Source organism: Camelus dromedarius, chromosome 6 (assembly GCF_036321535.1).
Source record: "Camelus dromedarius isolate mCamDro1 chromosome 6, mCamDro1.pat, whole genome shotgun sequence".
Lineage (NCBI taxonomy): Eukaryota > Metazoa > Chordata > Mammalia > Artiodactyla > Camelidae > Camelus > Camelus dromedarius.
In genome coordinates, this window is record NC_087441.1 from 34,190,095 (window position 1) to 34,215,597 (window position 25,503).

At 36.3% G+C, this 25,503-nt stretch overlaps 1 protein-coding gene and 1 pseudogene across 3 annotated transcripts in view; one reads left to right on the top strand and one right to left on the bottom strand.

Annotated features, from left to right (window-relative positions):
* Positions 1-25,503, bottom strand: part of NKAIN2 (sodium/potassium transporting ATPase interacting 2) — an 850,734-nt gene that overhangs the window by 763,234 nt on the left and 61,997 nt on the right. The window lies entirely within an intron of this gene.
* LOC105088366 (histone H3.3A-like) lies at positions 9,973-10,392 on the top strand (annotated as a pseudogene).

Genomic DNA, 25,503 nt, shown 5'->3' on the forward strand with positions numbered 1-25,503 from the left:
ATTAAAAAGATGAGTTGGTTTTGTTTATCATGTATTTTTATAATTTATCTGACAGCTGCTTCCTGAATACTGCTGAAGAATGCATATGAAGCAGATAGAACCCCTTTGAATAAATTGACGCTTCTTTAAATCTCTTTTTGGAATGTATTATCCCCAAACAGGGTTGTTAAATTAATTCTGCAGTATAAGATTCAGATGGCACTAAAAACTTCCTGATCTTCCAGATTTTGTACTAATGTTTAATTAGGATTAATTGCATAACTGGAAATAGTGCTCTTTCAATATCAATATTAGGCAAGTCAAACTTTTGAGAATGACATTTAATATGAAAATAATAGTGCAACATATTAATATCAACAACTTAGATTTTGAAGTAGTTGAACCACCTATCTCATACTAGATGTAGGAATCCGTTTTTTAAAATTTTATTTGAAGTATAGTCGGTTTACAATGTTGTATTAATTTCTGGTGTACAGCATAGTGTTTCAGTTATAAATGTATATATTCCTTTTCATATTCTTTTTCATTATAGGTTATTATAAGATATTGAATATAGTTCCCTGTGCTATATAGTAGGACATTGTTGTTTATTTTATATATAGTAGTTAGTATCTGGAATCCCTCTTTTAATGCAAAATAAAATGAAAGTTTTTTGTAGCTTGTTTTACTTTGGTTTGGTTGAGTAGTACAACTTCTCGTGTATAGGGGCAATAAACACAGAAACTTCCATTCCTATGGGCCACTCGTGTCTATTAACAAATCCATCTCATCCCAAGTAAGACCCAAGTTTTGTGTGGTGTTGTCTATTTCCACTTGTGTGTAGCTGCAGGGGCGTCCCTAAAGGGCTTACTTCCTCCTTTAATAAAGTCATCTTTTTACAAGGCCATTTTTGCACCTGACTTACCATTTGATAAATTGTGTCCTTCAGTATTTAAATTACTCACCACCCTTTTAGATTTCCAGATCATAAATGTGAGGCTGTGCTTCCATAGAGGCACAAATAATTCTATACAGTTTTTATCTTCCTAAACTTGTCTAACAGCCAACTAAAACAAAAGTTTATTTAATATAAGTAAGACTATACCAAGAAAACTAATATCAATCTCCTTATTTAAAGTCTTTATTTCTCAGGGTAAAGAAAGGACTGTATCCCAGGAAAGGCCAATTTAAGCTCTCTTTCTCTCAGTTCTCTAAAATTATTAATCAATTATCTCTTGGAAACTTGCTTTAGACCAGTTATAACACTTCTTCGTTTATAATATGGGAATGAACAAAAGTCTCAATTCTAAGACATGAAATATGCCTGCAACATACAAAGAGAATTGTGTGATGTTTCAAAGTTCCCCATTCAATAAATTTTCACTCTCTTTGCATAAAAATGACTGATATGTAGAGGCAGCAGGAAGGGAAATGTCTACTATAAATTTATTTCTGACCCATAAGGAAATACTGATTGTGCAATGAAAACATCTCAGAATAAGACCATTCCCTACTGAAATTAGAGGGGGGAAAAGCAAACTGAAAACAAAAGACATGTCTGCCACACTGAACCACTTATGTTAGAATGTATGAAACATTTCCAAAAAAAATCAAGAAATATTAAACTGAATCCCACCATGCAAGGCTCTAAAATAAAGGGTTTCTAAAACTGCAAATACAGATGTTTAATTGAAAATAATCCTAAAGAGAAAAGAAAGTGAAATAACTTTAAAAAAAAATGCTATTTCACTGGCTACTTTCTAATAAACTCACCATGAAAATATGACAACAAAGCAGTAGGAACACAAAACAATGAACATAAATAAAATCAGAAACTTGTAAGAGTTCTACTAGGGAGACTGCAGCTCAGTATGAACTGAGACTTATGAAAAATACAAAGGCCAATCATAGTAACATCAAAGACATTTTAAAAAGAAGACAATCGAGGAAGTGATGGATCAGATGATGATATAACACTAACACTTGTTAAATCAAAACTGTAACCTCTCAGCTACTATTATCTTCCATCTTTTCAAAGACAACCTCAAATTAAATCAAATATAAAACTAAAACTTATAAATATGTTCAGTCTTTTACTTAAGTGGATCATTTTAAATATTACTATTTTTTTTCTTTTGCTGTTCCGTGCTACTCTAAGGGATCCTTTTGCCTAGGGACTGATTGAAATTTGTTTTAAATGTATTGTAAAGAGAGAAACTGAAGAATAGTCAGTTTCTGACATAAAAATATGATCAGGCAAGAAGCCAAAGCCATTAAAACCAGGAAACTCTCTGGAGAAAGTATTCTCCAAATTGCTTCATTTTCTCTTTTTTTCCATGTCAGAAACTCAACTTGAAGAACTGAGAGGTTCATAGGGTTAACCGGACTGTAGAGGACTCTTTTCCTCATCACTAATGCTTGGCGGAAAATTTTTTTAAAGGAGAAATTGATCTAGAGAGAGTAAGAACACTCTTTTCCATCGTGCAAGATTTTTTTTGTCGGAAGGTATATGAAGTAAAGGTGAGAGAACACATGTTCTGATTCCCAGTCTGGGGGTTCGACCTGTAAGGGCTGAACCCAGGGCAGGGGCCTCTTCCCTAGACATTCCTAGATGTCTCTTCCCTGCACATCCAGCCCGGTGCTGTGAGAAGAAGAGAACGAGAAAGCCAGAGCAAAAAAAAAGGGGGGGGGATGAAGAAAAGAGGGAAGGAAGGAAGAGAAGGAAAAAGGAAGGAAATCTGTGCTCAGGAGATAAGAAGATGGATTAATTCAAAGGCTCACACATGTGCCTGAGCCACAAACGTGGATCCGAATTTCAGTCTCACAGCTCACGTGTCACGGATCCTGAGAAAAGCCAACTGATCTGTCTAAGCTTCAGTTTAGCAATATGCAAAATGTGACCAATTCCCGTCTCACAGAATTAAATGAATTCATATATAATGCAAAAAAAGGTTTTATTATATACAGAACACTGACTCTAAATAGAGAGCGTAAACAGCGAGGCCTTTGTTGGCTAAAGACTTGGGAGTATTTGGCAATAGAAATTATGTGTGGTGACCAGGGAGAGGTGAATTTCTAGGCAGGGTGGGAGAGAAGGAACTGAAGCCCCGGGCAATTATGAGAACAGAGGTGAGGAGCAAGTGCCAACACCAGCACCGTGGCAGACGGAACACAATATGTAACCTGACCTACCTCAGTGCACACAGACCTTCCCAGGACCTGAAACCTTTCAGAAGGCTCAGTCTGAGTGGACTTCCCGTGAAATCAAGTCTTCAGTTTGCCCCTGAGTTTATAAAGTCAGCTGAGAGAGAGAGACAGAAGCAAAGGAGGTCCTAGGAGTGAGCCCTGCTGGGTCTCAAGAGAAAGCCTGGAGAGAACCTGAACATTCCAAGCCATGGAATTTGAGGCTCATCAAAGTTAAAAATAACTCTAAGATATAGGACGGAGGCCCAGTTAACAATTAAGACTGGGGTTTACACATGTAAACTGATTTCACAAGATACATGAGACAATGATGTCAATGATGACAACGATGGTGATGATGATTTTCTAATAAGAGCAGGTAATTACAGATGAAGCACACTTGCGGACCTGGTGCGCGTTAATTTAAGCAAGGCATTTAATTAAGTCTCTAATTACATCTTGTGGACAAGGTAGAAGAACAAGATGGGGGAAATTAAAAAAACACCCCAAGGGTCAGGAATTTATACCCGAACAATCTGCACCTAAACAATGATTAATGAATCAATCCGAAGTGAGAGGAAAAGTAGTGCAACATAGGGGTCTGTGATTCACTCTGCTGTTTATGTGTTTACATCAGCGATTTGTAAGAAAGATAGAGAAAATACACTTGTCAAACTGCAGACAATCCCAAACCTGGTTGAAAAACAAAGGTTGACTAGCTAAGAGTAATTGATTTAAATACCAACTTGAAAATTTCTTATTTAAAAAAAAATTGAACAAATTTGCAGAGTAAGGGAAGAGTGCAAGTTCTGGAGTAAGATGGAATTGGATCTCTGACTGTGGACAATTTACTTAACCTGTCTAAGCACGTGTTCTCAGTTGTAAAACGGGTATGACCGCCTGCTTCACGGGAATTCTGCTGCTTAAGGGCAAAGGCAGAAGCAGCTCACCTCTCTGCGTCTGCAGTTCAGCAGGTATTGTTAAGTCTCAGATCTTTCTCCACTGCATCTCCGTACTCCTCGAGTCTACTGTACCAGACATAATACAACATTTCCTTAATGACTCCGTGTTATCATTATGAACATCAGTTAATGTTACGTGTCTGAGATGCAGAGGCAGCTGCAAATGTAATAGAACATCAGGCGAAATGAGCCACTCGTGTAACACACAGTTGACTTGCCTAATTTTGTCGTACGCATGATATTGTATCCACAGCAGCTTGAGATGATTTACCAGGCACCCAAAAATGTGAACAGCTGCCTCTCTAAGATTTGATATTGTATAAGGGAGGCGAATGAATGTTACAGTGATTCATCAACCTTTCAAACGTTTGTTTGTTCGTTTATAGCTAACACAACTTTCATCTGTGTCTGGCCTTGTCTTTTATAAATGAAGTCTGGAATCTCTGCAGCACCCACTGCATTCCACAGCACTGTGACTCAGCTCTGTTCTACCCCACTGGTGCCCATTTTCTTACAATACCTTGTAGCTTAAGCCTGCACGAGAGATGGCAAAGAATCTCTCCTGGTTAATTTCTCATTCCAATCACTCTGATTCCCTCTGCCTAAGCACCTACACTTCATACCACTGTGACCCTACCCTGGCCCTTCCCCCAGGTGAGTGGCCCTAAAATCAACACCAGGAAGAATGGCCAGGTGACTCACAGTCTAGCATATGACACAGCCTACATGGCTCTGAAAGGGTGAGCTAAGCCATTTGGATTCTTCATTTTTGAAATGTGTAAGGGGAAACACCAAGAAACACTGCCGGTTAGCAGTGAGCTAATGATGACATAATGCCACGTGTAATCTGAAGTTTGAAAGGACCAGAAAAGATACAGAGAGGAGGAGGAGAATGAAGTCACTTTGTGGTGAGCAGAGAATAAATTAGATGTGCAGAGGGAATCAGAGTTGCTGGTGAGGAGAGGGGAGGGGGAGGAGCGGATAGGGAGGAGGGAGGTGAAGGGGCCAGAGGAGAAACACATTCATCTTTAAAGATGCCTTGAGCCCCACGAGCTTTAAAGACCTACTTCCACTCTGCATTTTCTTTTAAAATGCACTGCTTTTCCCTTCCCTGAGGTAACCTGAGGATCTTTTTCTTTCAATCAATTTAGCCTGACTGATACATTACAGTGGTATCAAAAACACAACTTACAATGCTTCAGTCAAGTTCATCGTGTATAAAGTGCTGAACTGCGATGGTTGCCATGGCTTCTGATTGACCTTGGAGATTAAGTACCTCCTCCTCCATGACCTGCTCCCTCCCCCTTCCACAGATCGCACTGTAGAGATGCTATATTCTTCACAGAACTTTCTGGGGTTCTGGGTTCTCCCTCCTCAGAAAGCCCACCCTCTGCTGTCGCCGTCCCTGGTTCTCTCTCTCCACTGCTGCTGCTCCCCCTCGCCCACTCTCTTCCTTTTTTCTCCTCTGCTTTGCTTTTCTCAGTAGCTTCAGCCCCAGCCCCGTCCTTGAATGCTTCCCGGGTTTCACAGGTCCTTTAAAAATATCGACAGCCAATCTGTGCACCATCCCGCGAAACTTCTCTCATCTTCACAGCCCGTGTGCTTCTCTGCCATTGCTGTTTCTTCTGTTTCACTAACAAGGCAACGGGTTCTAGGTTTTCTTTAGTTATTGCTGAGTCCTGAGCAAATCTGAAAGCCTGTTACGATTCAAAAGGCTGGAGTCTGGACAGCTGGAATTTCTGACAGTGAGAGCTGTCCAACCACAGAACCAACCACCAACACACAGTGAGCAGCACGTGCCTGGCTCTGTGGCCAATGGCCACGGACAAGACCCCTCAGGGCCTCAGAGAGACTCCAGCAACGGCCATTTTTGACATACTTGATACATCAAAGATAGGAAAAAATGCCAAGGCAGAGTTTAAAACAATTTTTTATATATTAACATATTAACACTTCTAACCTAAAACCATTAGATACTATTCTTATACAACCCAGAGAAAAATTAAAGTGAAACATCTAAATTTAAAATTCTAGGCCTTCTGTGAATGGAGGCTCTGGTCAAATGGGCATCCTCCTTCTGGGATAATTCTTGCCAGAAATCTTATAGAATGATCCTGGTATGAAAACCAAGGATCTTGGTATATTATAGCTCTCTATTTTCAATGGTCCCATCATAGCTTTTCATTTGAATATTTGCCTAAGTCCAGCTAAAAGGGACAAATAAGCCACATCCCTGGCTTTGCTCTACCGCGACGCAACCACGGGACGCTCGGCTTACAAGTCACTTTCAAGCTATAGGCATCCTCATCCCTTACAACGAGTGGATCAGCCAGATATCTGCACTCCCTTAGAGCTTTAAAGGCCATTTATTTGGTTTTCAATACACTAAAAAAAGAAGTCGACCTGAGAGAGTCTTTCAGAAGAAGTCGTTGTCTTCTACTAATGTGCTTCAGTGAAAGCGCCATGCAAGCTGGAAATTTTTGCCCACAAATTGTTTGAAAACAGAGGCAGGTAAGGATGCCCTATATCCAGTATAAAGAATCAAAATCCGTTTAGTTATTTCCTAATTAGCACCACAGAATTTCAGTTTGTTTTGCCTTCTGCTTGCTGTCCAGCTTGACTTCAGAAACAATACTAGGAGACTGAGCTCCACCAACGTCGAGGAGATAAAACTGAAGTCAGTGACGTCTGGAACCCTTACTCTTAGGATAGCGCTGTGTGAGAATTAAGACCAGGATGAAGAGCCTCACCAGGCAGATACACTGGGAAGATCTGGACATCCTAGTCTGTACGCGCTCACTAACGTGCTGGCTGCATCTGTCAGAAGACAGTCTAGACTTGTTTCCACACCCCCTCTATGACTGTAAAAAAGAGCATGGTCCTCCCCAGGAAGGAGTAGCAGCTAATCTGAAGGGGGAAAGCCTGACAGTCAATGAAGCATATTCTGTTAGATGGGATTTGTGTATTAAAGGTCATTGCTCCTGTGTAGCTCAGGTCAAGTACATAATGCAGTGTGACCTGCCTGTGTTCAGATGTAACAGGCAGCTCATTATTTTCTTTCACTTTTTAGGCACACCTGGGTAGGATCGTCCTGTCCTGAAAAAGAAAGAACACAATGCTCTCTCTTTCCCGTTTTCTGAGATTGGTTAAGCCTTGAAAAGCTGGCCTTGACCACAGATCTGTTCCAAAGGAGTAACCACCAGGGTTTTCGGTAGAAACCTCACTATATCATACAGTTTACCAGAATACTATGTTATGAGGGAACCACGTATTTATGACAACCAATAGTCAGGCTATTACTTTCATCTCCATTTTCTTTTTGTATCCATTCTTTACTTCATTTAGAAAATAAAGCAAGAAAGAGATGTGGCATTTCCCTCAATACCTGGTCTTCTAACTTATCAGTATGTTGACGACGAAATTTGAGAATAAATACTGACTAGAGACTCACAGAAAGATGTAGCTTATTTTTGTCCTGGGATTGTTGCTGAGGCTTATCATTGTGGTCACATCCACTCCTTCTCTCCTCCTTTCTAAAGAATTCCATTTTGCTCCATCAACTGTGTCCCCAGCCCTAGACGGTGATGCTAAGTCAGCCACATATAGCTAGGTATTCCCCATTTCTGACTGTGGTCCAAGACACATTCAGTCAGACAAAATAAAAGGATTTTAAGGTCTTGAAAGATGCTCTATGACCTCTCTCTCTATCTCACTATCCCCTGAGCCCTTGCCCACACATCCTATAAATAGAGAACACACTGCCTTAGTTTCTGTTGGAATTGTCTTATCACTACAAGAGGACCCAGCCTGAGCACAAGACCAAAATACCAATGACAACAGAGCAGAAAAGATAGAAAAAAATCTGAATCTTTAATGATATTCTCAAGTCAAAATCACTCAACCAGAGAACCCACTCCAACTATGGATGTCTTGTTTTATGTGAGGTAATAAGCTGCTCTATTTTGAAAGCCAGAATGAGATGGGGTTTCTGGCATCTGAGCTCAAAATCATCCAAATTGATCTGCTTTAATTATAGCAGAGGACTTTTAATATGGACCAGCAAATGGGCCGAACCATAGAGGAATGGCAGATTTTCATCAATGAACAGAAACAGATGAATGGTAGTCATACAAGTATGACATAAAATTTATTTCATCTTTGTGGCTTACAAGTCAGAAGAAAAATAGCAGGAACCAATCCTCAAATAAGAGGAAATTAAAGCACCCAGAATGACAATTCTATGTCTTGGGTTGGTTCAAAAAGTCAGGAAGGAACAGAATTTGTTTCAAAATAGGAAAATACATGGAGGTCAGGTGGCATGAATCATATTCCTCCTAACTTCTAGTACATCCCCAACTTCCATGAGCTGATTTAATATTATTTTAAACTTAATGACTCAGTGTTTTTTTTTTAACCATGTTCTGTTTTGTACAAACTATTATTTCAAAAAGAAGCCAGAAATGAGCCTTTCCTTTGAGTTCTTTTTACTTGAGGTGTATTGGACATTCAATCATGATCCAGGATGAGAGAATTTCCCCGCCATCCCCAAATTATTTTTCCTCTTTTTATTTGCATTTTTTCAATTTTTTTATTCCCATGGAGACAGCCTGCTCATGTCACTATTAGCAAATGAGTTGATTCTTCTTTCCTCTCTCTGGTACTTGGAAAAAAAATACCAAGAAAATGAAATTTGGGCAGAGCAAGAAATTCACTCTCAACAGAACAAACCCTGTTGTCTTCCATTTCAGGTCATTCTGGGGTAGAAAAGGGCAAAATATAATGGTCACCCTGAAACCACTCTTAGTCACTTTAAGCAGGACACCTCATTTAGAATATGCCATTCAGATCAACTAGCTCCACATATGTCAACTCAAAATGCCCCCTAGGAAGCACTCACTCTAACTAACAACACGATGATACGCACTAACAGGGGATACAGGGGATGCAACGGAAGCACGAAAAGCTGAGATCTAAACGACTCTTCTAAAATGTTCTGGTTTGGATTTATGATATACAGGTCAAGCATCACTTTCAAGGCACTCAGAAAGCATTAAAATAGAGAAAATAATATCTCTTTGGGGTCTTATCCTTTCAATGCCATTCAGCAGATTGTTCTTTAAGGCCAGGTCTATACTTGAAAGTGCACGATCCGGCTCGCCCTTCTGTAGTTGCTGTTTCACTCTCCATTCTGTTTTAAAAGCAGCCAGAGCTGAAAATAGCTCAAGAATGTGAAGGCTGCATGACGGTGAAGTTACCATTTCAAACATGCACAGAAAATGTTCGGCCTGAGGCTATTTTTCTCAAGTGTGGACGGTCCCTAAGAGAAATAGTCAAAACTGATCCCTAAAATATTCTCAGCAGACAGAGGTCATTTAAAAAAGGAGTTAATGTAGAGGGATCATTTGGCCTCTAATTAGGCAGAAAGACAGTCTTCAAACCAAAGGAAACAAATACCAGTTGCTTTTTGAAAAAGTCTGAACAAAGAAAAATATTCTTACATAAATTAAGGTATTATATACAAACTTTAATATTGATTGCATATTATTAACAGACTATGTCAATAATATCTCTCAGGGATTACTGAAGGGAAAGACAAGAGACTAAAAATACAATATTGTCAAATGTTTATTCACAAAGGAACAGAACATAAGCATTATCAGTTTTAGACATAGCTCAGTATTTATTTTTTACTTATGGTTCCTCTGTACACTTTCTGGTAAGATAACATTTTCTCTTTGCATCAGAAAGCACATATTAAAAACTATCAATTTTAAAAAGCCCCAAATGAAACATGTTTCTAAGCAATAAAAAAAAAAATGTATGTTTGGAAAACTTACGGGCTGGGAGGAGAAGAGGGGTAAGTAAGGAGGTCTTTATACCATGGCTTGTCCAAAGCAGATTGCCCACAAATTGACTGGTGGTAAAACACCGAGGAAGCGACTGGGTACAAAAGCCGCTCGTAAGAGAACGTCATCAACTGGAGGGGTGAAGAAACCTCATAGTTACAGGCCTGGTACCGTGGCACGCGGTGAAATTAGACGTATCAGAAGTCCATTGAACTTCTGATTCGCAAACCTCCCTTCCAGGGTCTCAGGACTTCAAAACCGATCTGTGCTTCCAGAGTGCAGCTATAGGTGTTTTGCAGGAGGTAAGTGAGGTCTATCTGGTTGGCCTTCTTGAAGACATCAACCTGTGTGCTGTCCATGCTAAACGTGTAACAATTTTGCCAAAAGACATCCAGCTAGCACGCTGCATTCGTGGAGAATGAACGTGCTTAAGAATCCACTATGATAGAAATGTTTCATTCATTAAAAAAAAAATTCTCCTCTTCCTGTTATTGGTAGTTCTGAACGTTAGATATTTTTCCCCACATGGGGTCAAAAGGTACCTAAGTATATGACTGCAAGTGGAAAACTAGGGGACAGAAATCAGGTATTGGCAGTTTCTCTATTTTTTTATTTGTGTGTGAATTTTTAATATAAATGCGGGGACATGAAGCATTAAAGCAAGTCAAAATGTTTCAGTGAACAAGTTTCAGCAGTTCAACTTTGTAACAATTATAAATAAACCTGTTAAATTTTTCTGGACAATACCAGCATTCGGATTTTTTTAAAAAACAATTAATTTTCTTATTGATGGTAACTTAAAAAAATTTACGAGCTGAAGATATTAAGTAAAGTTATCATACAAGATCTCTGATAATCTTTATAACTCATGTGATATGCTGCCTATATTTCCTTTATATTAAGTTAGTATTACTAAAACATTGTGTAATTAATATTAATTAATTAAAATGACATATATACATAAAGGATAATGTGTCCTCTTTGTCTAGATTGCTTTTCCTCTTGATACTTACATTAAGGAACATTATAGAGCACTTAATTTATCCCAGGTACTATTTTATACACCTTACATATATTTACCCATTTAAGCTTCACAACTGTACAGATAAGGAAACTGATGGACTGAGCAAGGTAAAGTAATTTTCCCAAAGTCACAAGGCTAACAAGGAATGGGGCCAGAATTTAAATCAAGAAAGTATGGTTCCAGAGTCCATGGTCTTAATCACCCTGCTATTGAGAGGCTTTCCTTTCAGCCTCTCAAAGAAGGGGGAAATAATGGATACTAGGGCAACAGAACAGAGGTCTAATTCTGCTTTTGTCACGAAGTACATCTGACCTTACACAATCTCCATAAATTCTCTGGACCTCTTATTCCTCACTAAGGAAATGGAAGCTCTTTATTAAGAGATCTTCTTCCTCTAAAATTCTGTAATTCAGAGCTGTTCACCTGAAATTTATTTACAATGGTTAAGAGCATGAACACACTGCCAACAACCGGGCTTGTAAAACTAAAGATACCAAGAGCTGAAGGTACGCAGACAAGGACACAGCTTGACCTGCTTTAGAATTAATGCCCTCTGTTGTAGCTTTCCACTAAGTAGTCCTGATTTTTCTATCTGGTTTTAATGTTGAAAATGGCTACTCAACGTAAAGATAAGTGTCAAACAGTGTTGTTGTAAAGAAACTAGGTGAATAAGCCAAACACTTCAAGCTAGAACAGACAAGAGTGAGCTTCTTCTTAACCACAGGGAACTACACAGCATGTTATATCTGAATGTAGACCTGGATAATGTATTTCCACTAAATATCACAAATACAGAACTATCAGAACAAGCAGCTTAGAGAAGTACTGAACTGCCCAGACTTCTTCTAAATGCCCACTAGGGATAGAGAATAGAGGATGTAATTAGTTAATGAATTCCTGGGTGATGCTAGAAAGAAATCTAAAAATGATCCAACAACTTACATGATAATCTAACTAGCTCAGTTGGTCAATAAAACGCTGTCAAGCAAACTTGCATTCTGACTTTTATAATATACCGATTTTAATACACAGGCTCACTTGAAGAGAACACCAACTTTATACAGATATTTGCAGTAAATCAATACAATCTGCATCACAATACATGGTCTCTGTGAAGCAAGAGGATTCATTTTAATGATTTCCCACTGTGCCCTGTTATTAAGTTTCACTGACTAAGTATTTTTCAGCAATATTGTTTTTCTTCAAAAATATGTCTACACAACTGCAAAGTAGTTAGTCAATATAGTCAGTTGAGGAATAATTTCATTGGGGCAACTGACAAGATGTTTTACTGTTTTGAAAGAACTGACCAACTGATTGATTTTCCTTTTTACTGAATTGATGGGCTATCTTAATGGACAATTCCATCAAAAATTAACTATCTACTTCTTCCTTCTTTCTATTCAACATGTTCTGGGTGGAAAAAATAGCTATTTATTTGCTTGAGTTTGGTTTCCATTTTTCATTTTATATGCAATTTTCATTATTACACCAAAATCAACACATGGTTGTGGCAGGAAACTCATAATCCCAGATACATAAAACAGGCAGTATTCTCTATTTTACTTCCAGATTTGTTCCTATGTACATCTATTTTTATAAGATTTAGATAGTAAGATGTATATTTGATGTCTTTGTTTCCTATTTCACATTATATACTGAGCATATTCTAATTCTTTAATATTATTCCAAAATATTTAATGACTGTAAAATATGCTTTCATGTGGGAGTAACATAGTACTCTATTAATATATGTTTATAAACAAACCATCATCTATATTTTGTCCTGTATATTTTCCTAAAAATAAAATACCTTTATCAAAAGGTTCTGAACATTTCAAAGACTACACTAATTTCTGCCAAACTGTCAACATGAAGGTTGTGTGGACCTTTTCTTTCATCAGCTGATACATACACTCTTCACCTCTACTGAAGAGTATGTTTTATCCCGGCTAATTTTGTGGATAAAAATGATTTAACCTGTCTGCCTTATTAGGAGTGAATATAAACTTGTCAACTGTTTATTAACCATTTGTACTGTGTCTTCTTTGAACTGCCTATATAGCCTTGCCATTTTTTTTTTCCTGGGAGTGTTACTTTTTCTTTTGATCATTACTCTATCAGCTGAATTTTTCACTCTTCATTGACCGATGTGGCTACAGCACCCTGAAGTACAAGTTTAGGGAAGTACCCTAGCCTAGACAAACTAAAAGAAAGAGCCATTTGGGAGTTTATTTTCTTGTCTTTGTGCACAAAATGCAACATTCATTAAAAAGTACCAGATAATGATGAACCAAACAGGACCTCTGAATGGCAGGCCAACTGTCTCCTAAACTAATATAAAAGCAATATTCTATAGCACAGCAATCCAAACGTCTCTTTCTTGTACGTCCTTACAACAGTGGCTGTTCCTCTATCACAGAAAATATATTTGCTTCAAATTTAGAATTTAGAGATTCATCACTAACAGCTCTTAAAACTCGGTAGCCATGATCATTTCTCTACCACGTGAATTATTTAAACTTGAAATTTTTAAAGCTAAATATTATTTCCGAGCTAAAACTTTCTGAGAAAACGTTTACAAAATCTGATCAACACAAAAACTTCAATCTAAACATCTTTTTCTCTTTTCAGTACCAATGTCAGAAATGATTACAGTATACTTGTTATAGAGGGACCATCAAAATAACTAATAAGAGACAGACACTAAAGCTCTAGGAGGTCAAATAGTGTAGCTGCTAATCAGAAGTAAACCTCATACAAAGTTACCCAGTAATCCTATCAGAGGCCAGCTGTCCTTGCAGCCTGATTAAAAAGTGAAATCACACCGGAACCTTTGACATTGTTCAGAAAGAAAGGTATCCAGAATACAGGGCCTGGGGGTAAATGTGCATAAGAAAATGCTAGCACATTGCTATGTGAGTAAACCCATAAAAAGGCACAAAATCAAACAAGGTATCTTAAAAATACGATCTAAAAGGACATCATCACCTCTTTCTGTCACTTAAAACTGGACCAAACTTTGTGAACAGAACAGGTTAAAACTGCTTCCTTCTTGCATCTGAGATAATGAGAAATCGAATAGGTATATGGAACACAGATAAACAAACAACAAAATGAGCTATATTTTTAATACAATCAATTATACAGAAATACACTGTTCAGTCACCCAAAATGATAACAGTACACCTGACACATTACCAGTCGCTCAGCTCTAACGGTAATCTAAGGTACAACAGGGCACTATGTTAATTTTATCACAGACTTCGTAACCAGTCTCTACCCTGAGCTGAATGCTTTATTTCATATTATGATCAATAGGTATGAATTTTTTAGAACGAATTGCTTTTACTATCTGTTCATTGTTAACCTAGGAAGTATCTGGACAGATTATCAGAATTACAAGAATGCAGGAATAGCGACCAATTTTGTCATTACTTTTCAATTCTAAATGTGTCTTACTTAAGCCAAGTTACTGGGGTATTAATTGGACTAAAATTAAAAATGTAAGGGATTCATTCAGGAAAGTTGTTAGCCGGTAACATACAAACCACACACACAGACAGACATACACACAAACTGGTTTGAAAATTTTTTTCACTATCTACATTCAGTCTTTCTAATTACTTCTTAATTCCTATGCTTATTTCCTTAAAAGAAAGAAATGTAAACCATAAGTAAAACAAAACGACAACTTAAAGAATGGGAGAAAATTTTTGCAAGTGAAACTGACAAAAGCTTGATCTCCAGAATATATAAGCAGCTTTATATATAAGCTTACTAAGAAAAAAAAACTTAATAAGAAAAAAACAAACCCAGTCCAAAAATGGGCAAAAGACCTAAACAAGCAATTCTCCAAGGAAGAAATACAAATGATCAATAGGCACATGAAAAAATGCTCAATATCACTAATTATCAGAGAAATGCAAATCAAAACTATAATGAGGTGTCACCTCACACCAGTCAGAATGGCCATCATTCAAAAGTCCACAAATGACAACTGCTGGAGAGGCTGTGGATAAAAGGGAACCCTCCTACACTGCTGGTGGGAATGCAGTGTGGTGCATCCACTGTGGAAAACAGTATGGAGATTCCTCAAAAGACTAGGAATAGACTTACTGTATGACCCAGGAATCCTGCTCCTGGGCATATAACCAGGAGGAACCCTACTTCAAAATGACACCTGTACCCTAATGTTCATAGCAGCACTATTTACAATAGCCAAGACATGGAAACAGCCTAAATGTCCATCAACAGATGACTGGATAAAGAAGATGTAGTAAATTTATACAGTGGAGTACTATTCGGCCATAAAAATTGACAACATAACACCATTTGCAGCAACATGGATGTTCCTGGAGAATGTAAGTGAAGTAAGCCAGAAAAAGAAAGAAAAATATCATATGAGATCTCTCATATGTGGAATCTAAAAAAAATAAAATTAAAAACATAAATACAAAACAGAAATAGACTCATAGACATAGAATACAAACTTGTGGTTGCCAAGAGGGTAGGGGGTGGGAAGGGACAGACTGGGATTTCAAAATCCAGAATAGATAAACATAATTGTACTGTACAGCACAGGTAAATATATACAAGATCTTGTGGTAGCTCACAGTGAGAAAAAATGTGACAATGAATATATGTATGTTCATGTATAACTGAAAAATTGTGCTCTACACTGGAATTAGACACAACATTGTAAAATGACTATAAGTCAATTTAAAAATGTTAAAAAAATAAAATAAAAACTTCTGCTTTGTAAAAAAGAAAGAAAGAAAGAAATGTATACATGTGGATTTATACACACACACACATACACAATTCAGATCCACCCCTCCCCCCCAAAAAAAAAGCCTCAAAGTCTCACTAACTTAGTTTTTGGCTGATTTTGATGTATTTTAAAATTACTGAACATCATGAGACACATTCATGTGAAGTGCAACTATATCTACATAGTTTGTTTGGCTTTCATTTTCTTTTTCTTTATTTTAACTTTTAAAAGGGTTTGGTGTGCTCTTTTGAAATACCATTAAACAAATCATCACAACTAATGAACAACAAATTTGTGCCATAAGATTTTAGCTAGCAAAACTTTAATTACACAATTATTCCAATAACATGATAGAAAATTTGCTTTTTTTTAATTAAAGGAAGGTGTTCTGCATTTTTGTTAACAAAAAAGTAAGCTTTTAAAGATGTCCCCCAAACATATACACATATGCATAAATCTTGTCTGAATACTGACTAAAAGATAAGTTTAACTTAAATAAGGCACTATGTTATTACTAAAGTCAGTTCACAACAATATAGAAGATATTCTGCATTAACATTCATTGACAGCACCTGTAAATTACTTACTTCTTTTCATTTTACATAAAGACTCACAAATGATCTCTGAAAACCAAAGTGAAATTATTGTCCTATTCTAAAGTAGTGTGAGAAAACATTTAGTCTATGCATTCTATACATGAATTCAAATATAATTCATCAAATAAAAGTTAACCCAAAATTTTCAGTATGGTCACTTCTATTTTAGTAATATGATATATTAAATCTTAATAATAATATTATGAGTAGCAATAATAACAGTAATGGAAACATAGAATTTAAGCACAGAAACTTAATAAAGATCTACAGAAAAATGTCTGGAAGTATCCTGGTCACTCTAGCTCCCTCGTGTATGACTGAAGGTCTATGTACAATCTAATATGTCTATATTTCTGTGTATCATAATAATGGTTTATAGAATAAAACATTAGTGTCATATTTCTGTCATATTAGTCACTAGAGAACTATCCTAATATGATTTCATGTTTTGAACTGCAGTATTTTTTTCACTACCACAGTGAAGCATTGTGTATAAAATGTACAACTAGGAAACATTTTTAAACGGGTATAAAAAGCACAGAACAGACTCCAGAAACAGTTCCTTAAGAAAGAAAGATAATGCATTTTCTATGCAATCAGTTGCCTAATATCTCTTCATAGAGTTAAAATCATGCTAGTTCCCTATTGAGCAATCCAAATTAGACACCAGATACACTACATCAGGTTTCATGGTAAATGGCCTCATTTCATTTCACATACTATATTGCTTCTCCTTCTGCCCACCCTAGGTTCCCATTCAGTGGTCGGAAGCGATGAAACCATTCTTCATATACACAAACTTGTTTCTATTTTTCTGACTCATTCTTTACAATGAAATCCCTAGCCACAGCCTAATCAGCACCCCATTGGTTGTCCCTGTTGGGTCTTTTCCTTGCTCACAGCTCTGTGATTTCCTAATGTGACTTTGATGGAAATCTGCAGAATCATATCTGGTAATTCCTTTCATTCACACTAAAGCTGATGTAAAATACAAAAAAAAAAAAAAAAAACACTTCAGATTAGATGCTTTTCGGGAAATATTTACCATTCTGTCAAAGACATTTTTTTACATTAAAATAGGGATTGAAGACACAAAATGAGGTGGAAAAATTTTAATGTAAATATCTTTATTGTTCAAGGCTACACTTTCTGAAAGCCAGCATTCAACTTTTGATTATACCCACATGATTCCACAAAAGCATATCAAGATATATTGTCTAAGTATTATTTTAATTCCTGCAAGTTCCAACTAACTGGTAGTTCTAAAATAAAGGCAATGCTAACTTTCTGTGCTTCTATCTTTATAGGTTTCTTTAAATACACTGAGGCTCAAATTGTCCTTGTCCAATACACAGTCTTTGAGTGTGATGGGAGTTGACACATGACCATCAAATTCCATTCTGTCCTTCACCAGTAAGACAGCTACAGCTGCCCAGCTATAATGTCAAGTCTCCCTTGCAAGTGTTCTCATGGTACTAAGGTCTCCTCAAATGAACGTAAGCACAAGAGATATGTGGCATTTCTGGGCCTGGAATGTGTCCCCTTTTCTGTCTTTCCTAGTCCTCCTAGAACACTGAGGTGCTCATGCTCCAGCTGTGACTAGGCCATCATCAGGTGATGGTGGAAAGACAGGCAGAAGGAACCTGAGTTCCTGAATAACCAAAAGGAGCAGAGCTGTGCCAATAACTTGGACCACTCCCTTCATGATTATTACATGAGCAGTAAGAATGTACATGTTCTCAAAGCACTATATCTCAGGGTTTCTTTGTTATAGCAAGTTAGCCTTCACCCTAATATGAGATGGGGGTGGGACAAAGCATGAAAGATACAATATAAAATTCTGCATTTGGGATTAACTACACCCTTGGTTTTCATATATTTGTTAAGAGATAACCATTCTTCATCAATAGGCAACACATCTATCTGAGTAAATGACTTGAAGCATATTCAGAAACAATGTCTGGATTATTTATATTGAGTTCCACTGATCTTGAACTGATGGCATAACTCTAATAGCTCTTTAGCACCAACAGTTCAACTCAGTTCTCAAGAAGCAAGCCAATAGTTAGAAAAAGAATATACTTAATATAAATTCTCAGTAGAATAAGTATGTACTATTGCTTTTCAAAGCTTTAGAAATTAAAAGATGAAAAGAACACAGTCTTTTGGAAAAATAAACACACTTTTTAGGAAAAGAAACACAGAAAAAATTATGGTATTTTAAATAATACTAAGCCTATAGCATACTAAAAGAGAAAACAAAATATACGTTTCTGATAAAATCAGGAACAAAACAAAAATATTTTTCTTATTGTCATTTGATAACTTTCTAGAAACTTTAGCCAATGCTATCAGATACGAAACAGAAATAAGAAGTATTAGATTTTGCACAGCAAAGGAAACCACAAACAAAACAAAAAAAATCTACGGGAGAAAATATTTGCAAATTATGTGACTGACAAAGGCTTAATTTCCAAATTATACAAGCAGCTCACATAGCTCAACATCAAAAAAAAAAAAAAAAACAACCAACAACCCAATCAAAAAATGGACAGAAGATCTAATAGACATTTCTCCAAAGAAGACATACAGATGACCAACAAACACATGAAAAGATGCTCAACATCACTAATTATTTGAGAAATGTAAATCAAACTACAATGAGGTATCATCTCATACCAGTCAGAATGGCCATCAACAAAAAGTCTATAAATAATAAATGCCGGAGAGGATGTGGAGAAAAAGGAACCCTCCTACACCTCTGCTGGGAATGCAAATTGGTACAGTCACTATGGTGAACAGTATGGAGGTTCCTTAAAAAACAGTTACCAGATGATCCAGCAATCCCACTCCTGGGCATATATTAGAAAAGACAAAAACTCTAATTCAGAAAGATGCATGCACCCCAATGTTCACAGCAGCACTTTTTACAATAGCCAAGGCATGGAAGCAACCTAAATGTCCATCAACAGATGAATGGATAAAGAAATACCATACATGTATACAATGGAATACTACCCAGCCATAAAAAAGAATAAAACAATGCCATTTGCAGCAACATGGATGGCTAAGTGAAGTAAGCCAGAAAGAAAAAGAAAAATACCATATGATATCACTCATATGTGGAGTCTGGAAAAAAAAAACAAACACAAATGAACTTATTTACAAAACAGACACAGATTCACAGACAAAGGAAACAAACTTATGGTTACCAGGAGGAAACAGGATGGGCAGGGATAAACTGGGGGTTCAAGATTTGCAGATACTAACTACTACATATAAAATAGATAAACAACAAGTTTCTACCCTATAGCACAGAGAACTATGTATTCAATGGTTTACAGTAATCTTTCATTTCATGAAAAAGAATATGTATACATATACATATGTATAACTGAATCACTATGCTGTACACCAGAAACTAATACAACACTGTAAGTCAACTATATTTCAATTAAAAAATAAAAAATAAAAATAAGCAAAAATTTAAAAAGGAATAAAAGAAGTATTGGAAACAAGAAAATAATATTACTGATATTTTCAGGTAATTTTTATGCCTGAAAATATGAGAAAAACAAGTATAAAATATACATTTAAATGAATAAGAAAATAAAATCAAATTACAAAAATTAATGTCTATCCTATAAATATGCAAAATTAATTAAAACGTAAATCAAGTAAGTCCTAACACAAACAGCTATAAATTATAAGAGACTTAAAATTTTCTAGCAAAATACAATGGGATAAATATATGGCTAAAATATAACTTTACAGAGGAAATCTAAAGCTAATTTTGCAAGAATGGAGAATTACCCCATATTTTGGGGTGGAAGATATGTATGAGCTGGCAGACTTCTGGGAGCATAGCAATAGTTTCCAGTAAAATTTAATGAAATTTCAGTGAGAAAAATAATTAGGGATCTCAGCAGTATTTATCTGGTAGATTAAATTCACAGAGACTAGCTAAACATATCAGAAAAATGACTAGAGAGTGTAGATACAAACACACAGTGACAATTAAAACAATGTGGTCATACATAAGAATTAACAGAATAGCAGAATAACTAAATGAGATTGCCCTGAAACTTCGTAGGAGTACATATGAACTTGGTATGTCATAATAGTAATAACTAAAAGAAAAAAAAAAAAACTTCACAAAAGGTTAGATTATTCTACAAATGAGGCTGGAAAAGCTTACCTACTAAAAAATAATAATAAAATCCTGTTTTAGAGTCTCCAAATTATATCAAATATATTCTAGATGGATTAAATTTTTAAATAAAGCTACAGAAGACAAGTAACACTGTTCACACCTCAAAGTCTCCTAAGCATAACAATATGGAATAAAGTTGTAAAGAAAAAGGCAAACAAATTATATACAAGTATCTTAAAATGTCTACATATCAAGAACAGTTTGGAGAAAATTTAAAGTTAAGTTCAATTAAAAAAAATGTTTAAACAAATATGAGAAAGGTGTACTTACCTTACAAATGAATAATTAAAATATTACTATCCCAATGAAAACCCCAATAAGAAACATAATCAAACATGGATGCAATCACAGAAGAAATACATATGTTTATATGTATATAATAAAAGATTTAACCTCATCAATGACCAGAGGAAGGCAAATAAGCAAATTAAATTTTAAAATGTATTAAATTACCAAAAATTTGCAAAATATATTATGTTTTATGCATATAGAAAGTTATTTGGAAATACATAAATGGAACCTTTAATAACATGTTCATACATTTTAACCAAAGAATTCTATTTTAAGAATTTATGATAAGGAAAAATCAGAAATGTTATTAAGTATATATTTTTAAAACTATTCATTTCAACATCATTTATTATCATAGAACAAATCAAGTTTCTAAAAATAATGGAAACAACCTAAATACCCCTAAATAGGGAGACAGTAAAAGTACTGTGGTATATTAAATATGATGCAATCATCAAATTTTCCAATGTATCTACAACTATATGGAAAATTGGGATATAAAAAGCGTAAACTCTCTAATCTCAAATTCTTAAACCCTTTGTGTAGTCATAAACATTTTTCATACATTTTACATGGATGTGTGTGTACATACACCTATATATGTAGAGAGAGAAGAGATCAAAGAATTACCCAATAATGATCATAGTTGGCTTCTGGCACTGGGATTACAAGTTGTTTTTAATTTCTTCTTCAAATTACGTATTTTTCCAATTTCCACAGTAGACATTTTTATCATCTAAAGATGCAGTAAAAGTGTTTTTATACACCCACTCAAGGTTTATGAACCTTTTTCAGTGTAATGTTGTTGTATCTCATTGTAATGAGAATCAATACTTATGAAAAGATACATTTTTAGAGCAATGAGTTACATTTGTAAATTGCATTAATATTTTTGTTTCTAATACATTATTTCATTTCATGCCAAAATAAGTGCCTTCAGGCCCTGTATTAGGGACTATGCTAATTCACAAGGCTGCTGAAATGCATTCAGTAATGATGATACAGAACTTCCATTTCCCCCTAATCTTGTCTTTTCCCAGAAAGGGCTGTAAACAGTGGGGCATGCTTCCGAAATCAAGGCTGGACATTCAAAGACAAGAGATTACTTAGATAAATCAGATAATCTGAAATGTTTATAATGTGATTTTTTAAATTAGACATAGTTTATGAATCTACAAAGATAAAGATGTAATACAATAAAATCGTGTCGCAGACTAGGATTTAGGAATTCAGACCAAGTTTTAGCCACATCTGAAGTGGGAAGGAAAGGCTCTCTCTCCCAAAGCCTGGCAGGAAGGTCTCCATGACAGAGAAGGAAGTATCCAGTAAGCCAGCACTGATGGTCACAGGACAATAGGTCAGTGCTGAAACGTGGGACGTCACGGTGTCTCTGACAATGAAACTGCCATCAATAAGACAATGTATTCTTGAAAGGAATTAAAAAGGAGCAGATGGCATAATATGAGCAAATTTTTCCTTCCTCCTCCTGTATGCCAAAAATTATTTTAACCAAATAAAATTTAAAACCAGGAAAAAGGCAAAAATCATCAGTCATGAAATACAAAGAGGATCTGGATAAACAGTTAACTTTCCATAAAATTTTTAGAGGAATTTTCAAAAATTAAAGCAGATCATGACACTGCTCTGTTTAAGACTCTCCAGTGACTTCCCATGGCTCTTAAAACAAGGTGCTAAAACACGAAATCCGTTCCCATGGCTTTCATCATTTCGTCCTCAGAACGTCATCTGTTCGCTCTGACACTCCAAACACACCGCCTCTCTCAGAGCCTGTAACCCATCAAGCTCACTCCTCCCTCTGCACCTGAGTTCCATGTTCCTGGAGTAAGTTTTCCCCAGAATTTCCCATGCTTGTTCCCATTCATGCCTTAGCTTAAATACTACCACTTCAGAGAGGTCTTCCTTGAACGTCCAAGGAGCTCCCTGGTGTTCTCTTATCATTCACTCCATTTCATTCTCTTCACAGTTCTTATCATTGTCCGATATCTTCATTTTACTCATTATTCATTCATTGTTCCCTCCCCACTAGAATGTACACACCCTAAGAGTAAAGGCCTTATCCGTCTCGTTCAAAGTGTTAACTCCAGCACCAAAAATAGTGCCTAGCACAAGGTAAGCCCTCAACAAATGCTTAAAAGAATTAATTTTTCTGCAAACATACGATTATCCAATAATAATCTTAGATGGTATAACAAGGATTCACTTCCTGGACAGCTAAAAATATTACATAGTCCCATGAGTAGCTTAGCATGCTTAAAAAGTTGTCAAATTGGGAATGGGTATTTCAGTGGTAAAAGGCTGTGGGAAACATGAAAAATCTAGGATTTACTCCACTTTAAAGAAAAGGAGACATAATTTATAGATGATGAATTATGGGTATGTTTCATGTTAGACTCTGACAAGGAAATTCAATCAGGGATTTATTATTCAAAGAAAAGACCTTGCCTAATTAATAAAAATACTGGCAAGTGAATGGATATTTACATAAATGTTTCAAATTAAAAGAAATTTTAATTTAAAAAAAATCAGAACGGCATCAGACATTTGAACAGCAATGTTAGAAGCTAGAATACACAAAAGAAATGTCTCCAAAATCCTAAGGAAAAATTATTTCCATACTGTAACTCCATACTCAGGCAACTATTAAATGTGAGTGGAACACACATGCAGACATGAAAGGTGTCAAACTTTATCTCTCGGGCACCTTTTCCCAGGAAGCTCTTGGCTGTGTACTCCATTAAAACAAGAGGATAAAGCAAGGAGAAGGAATATGTAGGATTCCAGAAACAGAATCCAACAGAAGAGAGGCAGCAAAGAGGGCCTCCAGGAGGCGCTGGTGACAGAGGTTGGCTCTGAAGCTGACTCAGAGCCAGAGATCAGTCAGGCCAAACACTGGCTGGTTGGAACGTTCCACCAAAGTGTCTCCAAGAAGAAACTCAGAGGACTCCCGAAGTGTTGAAACACTGCAAGGAAATTTATATTTCTGAGAGAGTATTTGAGGGTGAAGTGGTAAACAAGTGAAGCAAATTAACAACAAAAAAAGGCAATTATTAACAAAAGAGCATAAAAGAAAGGAAGATATCATGTAGCTTTAATAGCACTCTATAGTCACAAAAACACAATCACTGAATACTTATCTAACCACTGGTAAGATGGGGTATCAAAAGTGTACATCTACAATGGCATAATGGAGCCAAATTTTCATTAATTATACTGGGAAATTAATAGATAATGTCTGAAATTAAAATATCAAGACATGGCAACATAAGCATGTTCCTTAAATATGTGGGAGCAAATATCCAAAGAAATGGCTAAAAGAATTGAACATAGTTGCTTCTAAGGGTTGGAAAATTGGACTAGAGGGGTGAGAAAAAAAATCTAGCGTTTATATATATACATATATATATGTAACTGGTAAAATGAAACTTTTAAAAAGGGAAAAAAGAGCTTTGGGCAATTTCTCTCTCATCTAATATTGGAGCATTTAGTATTTATTTACATCCACTGTAAAGAGTAGACTGCTTTTCTATTATAGCTGATTAATTCAAACAAGGAATCCCACAGGGCACTAATCAAAAGGTAAAGGCTTTCAACAAAGCGATCTGAAAGAGAAACTCTAGATTTCCAAGTAACAATATAATAATACTTCACATTATCCAGTGTTTACTGTGTATCTGTAATGCATACTTTATCTAATTCTCACAGTATCCCTTGAGGTGGGAACATACTACAATTGTCCCCATACTAAAGAGAAGGAAACTAAGGTTTAGAAAACGTCAGTCTTTACTCGAAGTTTCACACCCAGAAAGACTTCTGTTCCCTCTGGTGGGAATGCTTGTTCCCCAGAAATCCAAGTGGCCCGCTCTCCTAGCTCCTTTGGGTCTTTGTACAAATCTCATCACATCTTAAGAGGACTTCCATGACCACCCTATTGGAAATAGAAACCAATTCTCTCCCTTGCACTCGCACTAGCATCCCCTAATTCCTGGGTGCTTTATCTTTTTCACCACACTCCTCCATCTGAAATACGACGTAACTCATTTATTTATATTGTTTACTGTCTGCCTCGTCAAGTAAATGTAGGTACCGTAAGAAGAAAGATCATTATCTCTTTTCTGATCTGTCATATCCTCAGTACTCAGATGAGCATCTGGCACATGAGTCAAAAAGTTAACTGCTGAATTAGCTGAAAATTCATGAACCTAGACTCAGAGCTCTCTACCACCATCACACTCTACTGCCAACTCTATAGTTACTCATTGTGAGATGTTGGAGAGATTATCAAGTTTTGTCAAAACACTTTCCACTTACAAAAATATGGCACGGAGGAAAACACTCTTATGGACACTCAAGCCCTACCACTAGTCCATGAAGACAGCGGCTTTTTTTGCCATGTAACAGAATGGCTTGTAGCACTGGCTGGTAAGTCAGTGGACTTCCTCTGGCTTTTACTAGGGTTATCTCTCAAAGTATTGACTTTTCCTGATAACCAACTACAAGCAAATGCCCTGTCGTGGCATGCGGGTGTCATGAGGAGAGAACAAGCCCCTCGCGGGGGAAGCTTTTTACAGGTAAACTAGAAAATCACATGCTCCCCCAAAGTCCTCCCAGCAGAAA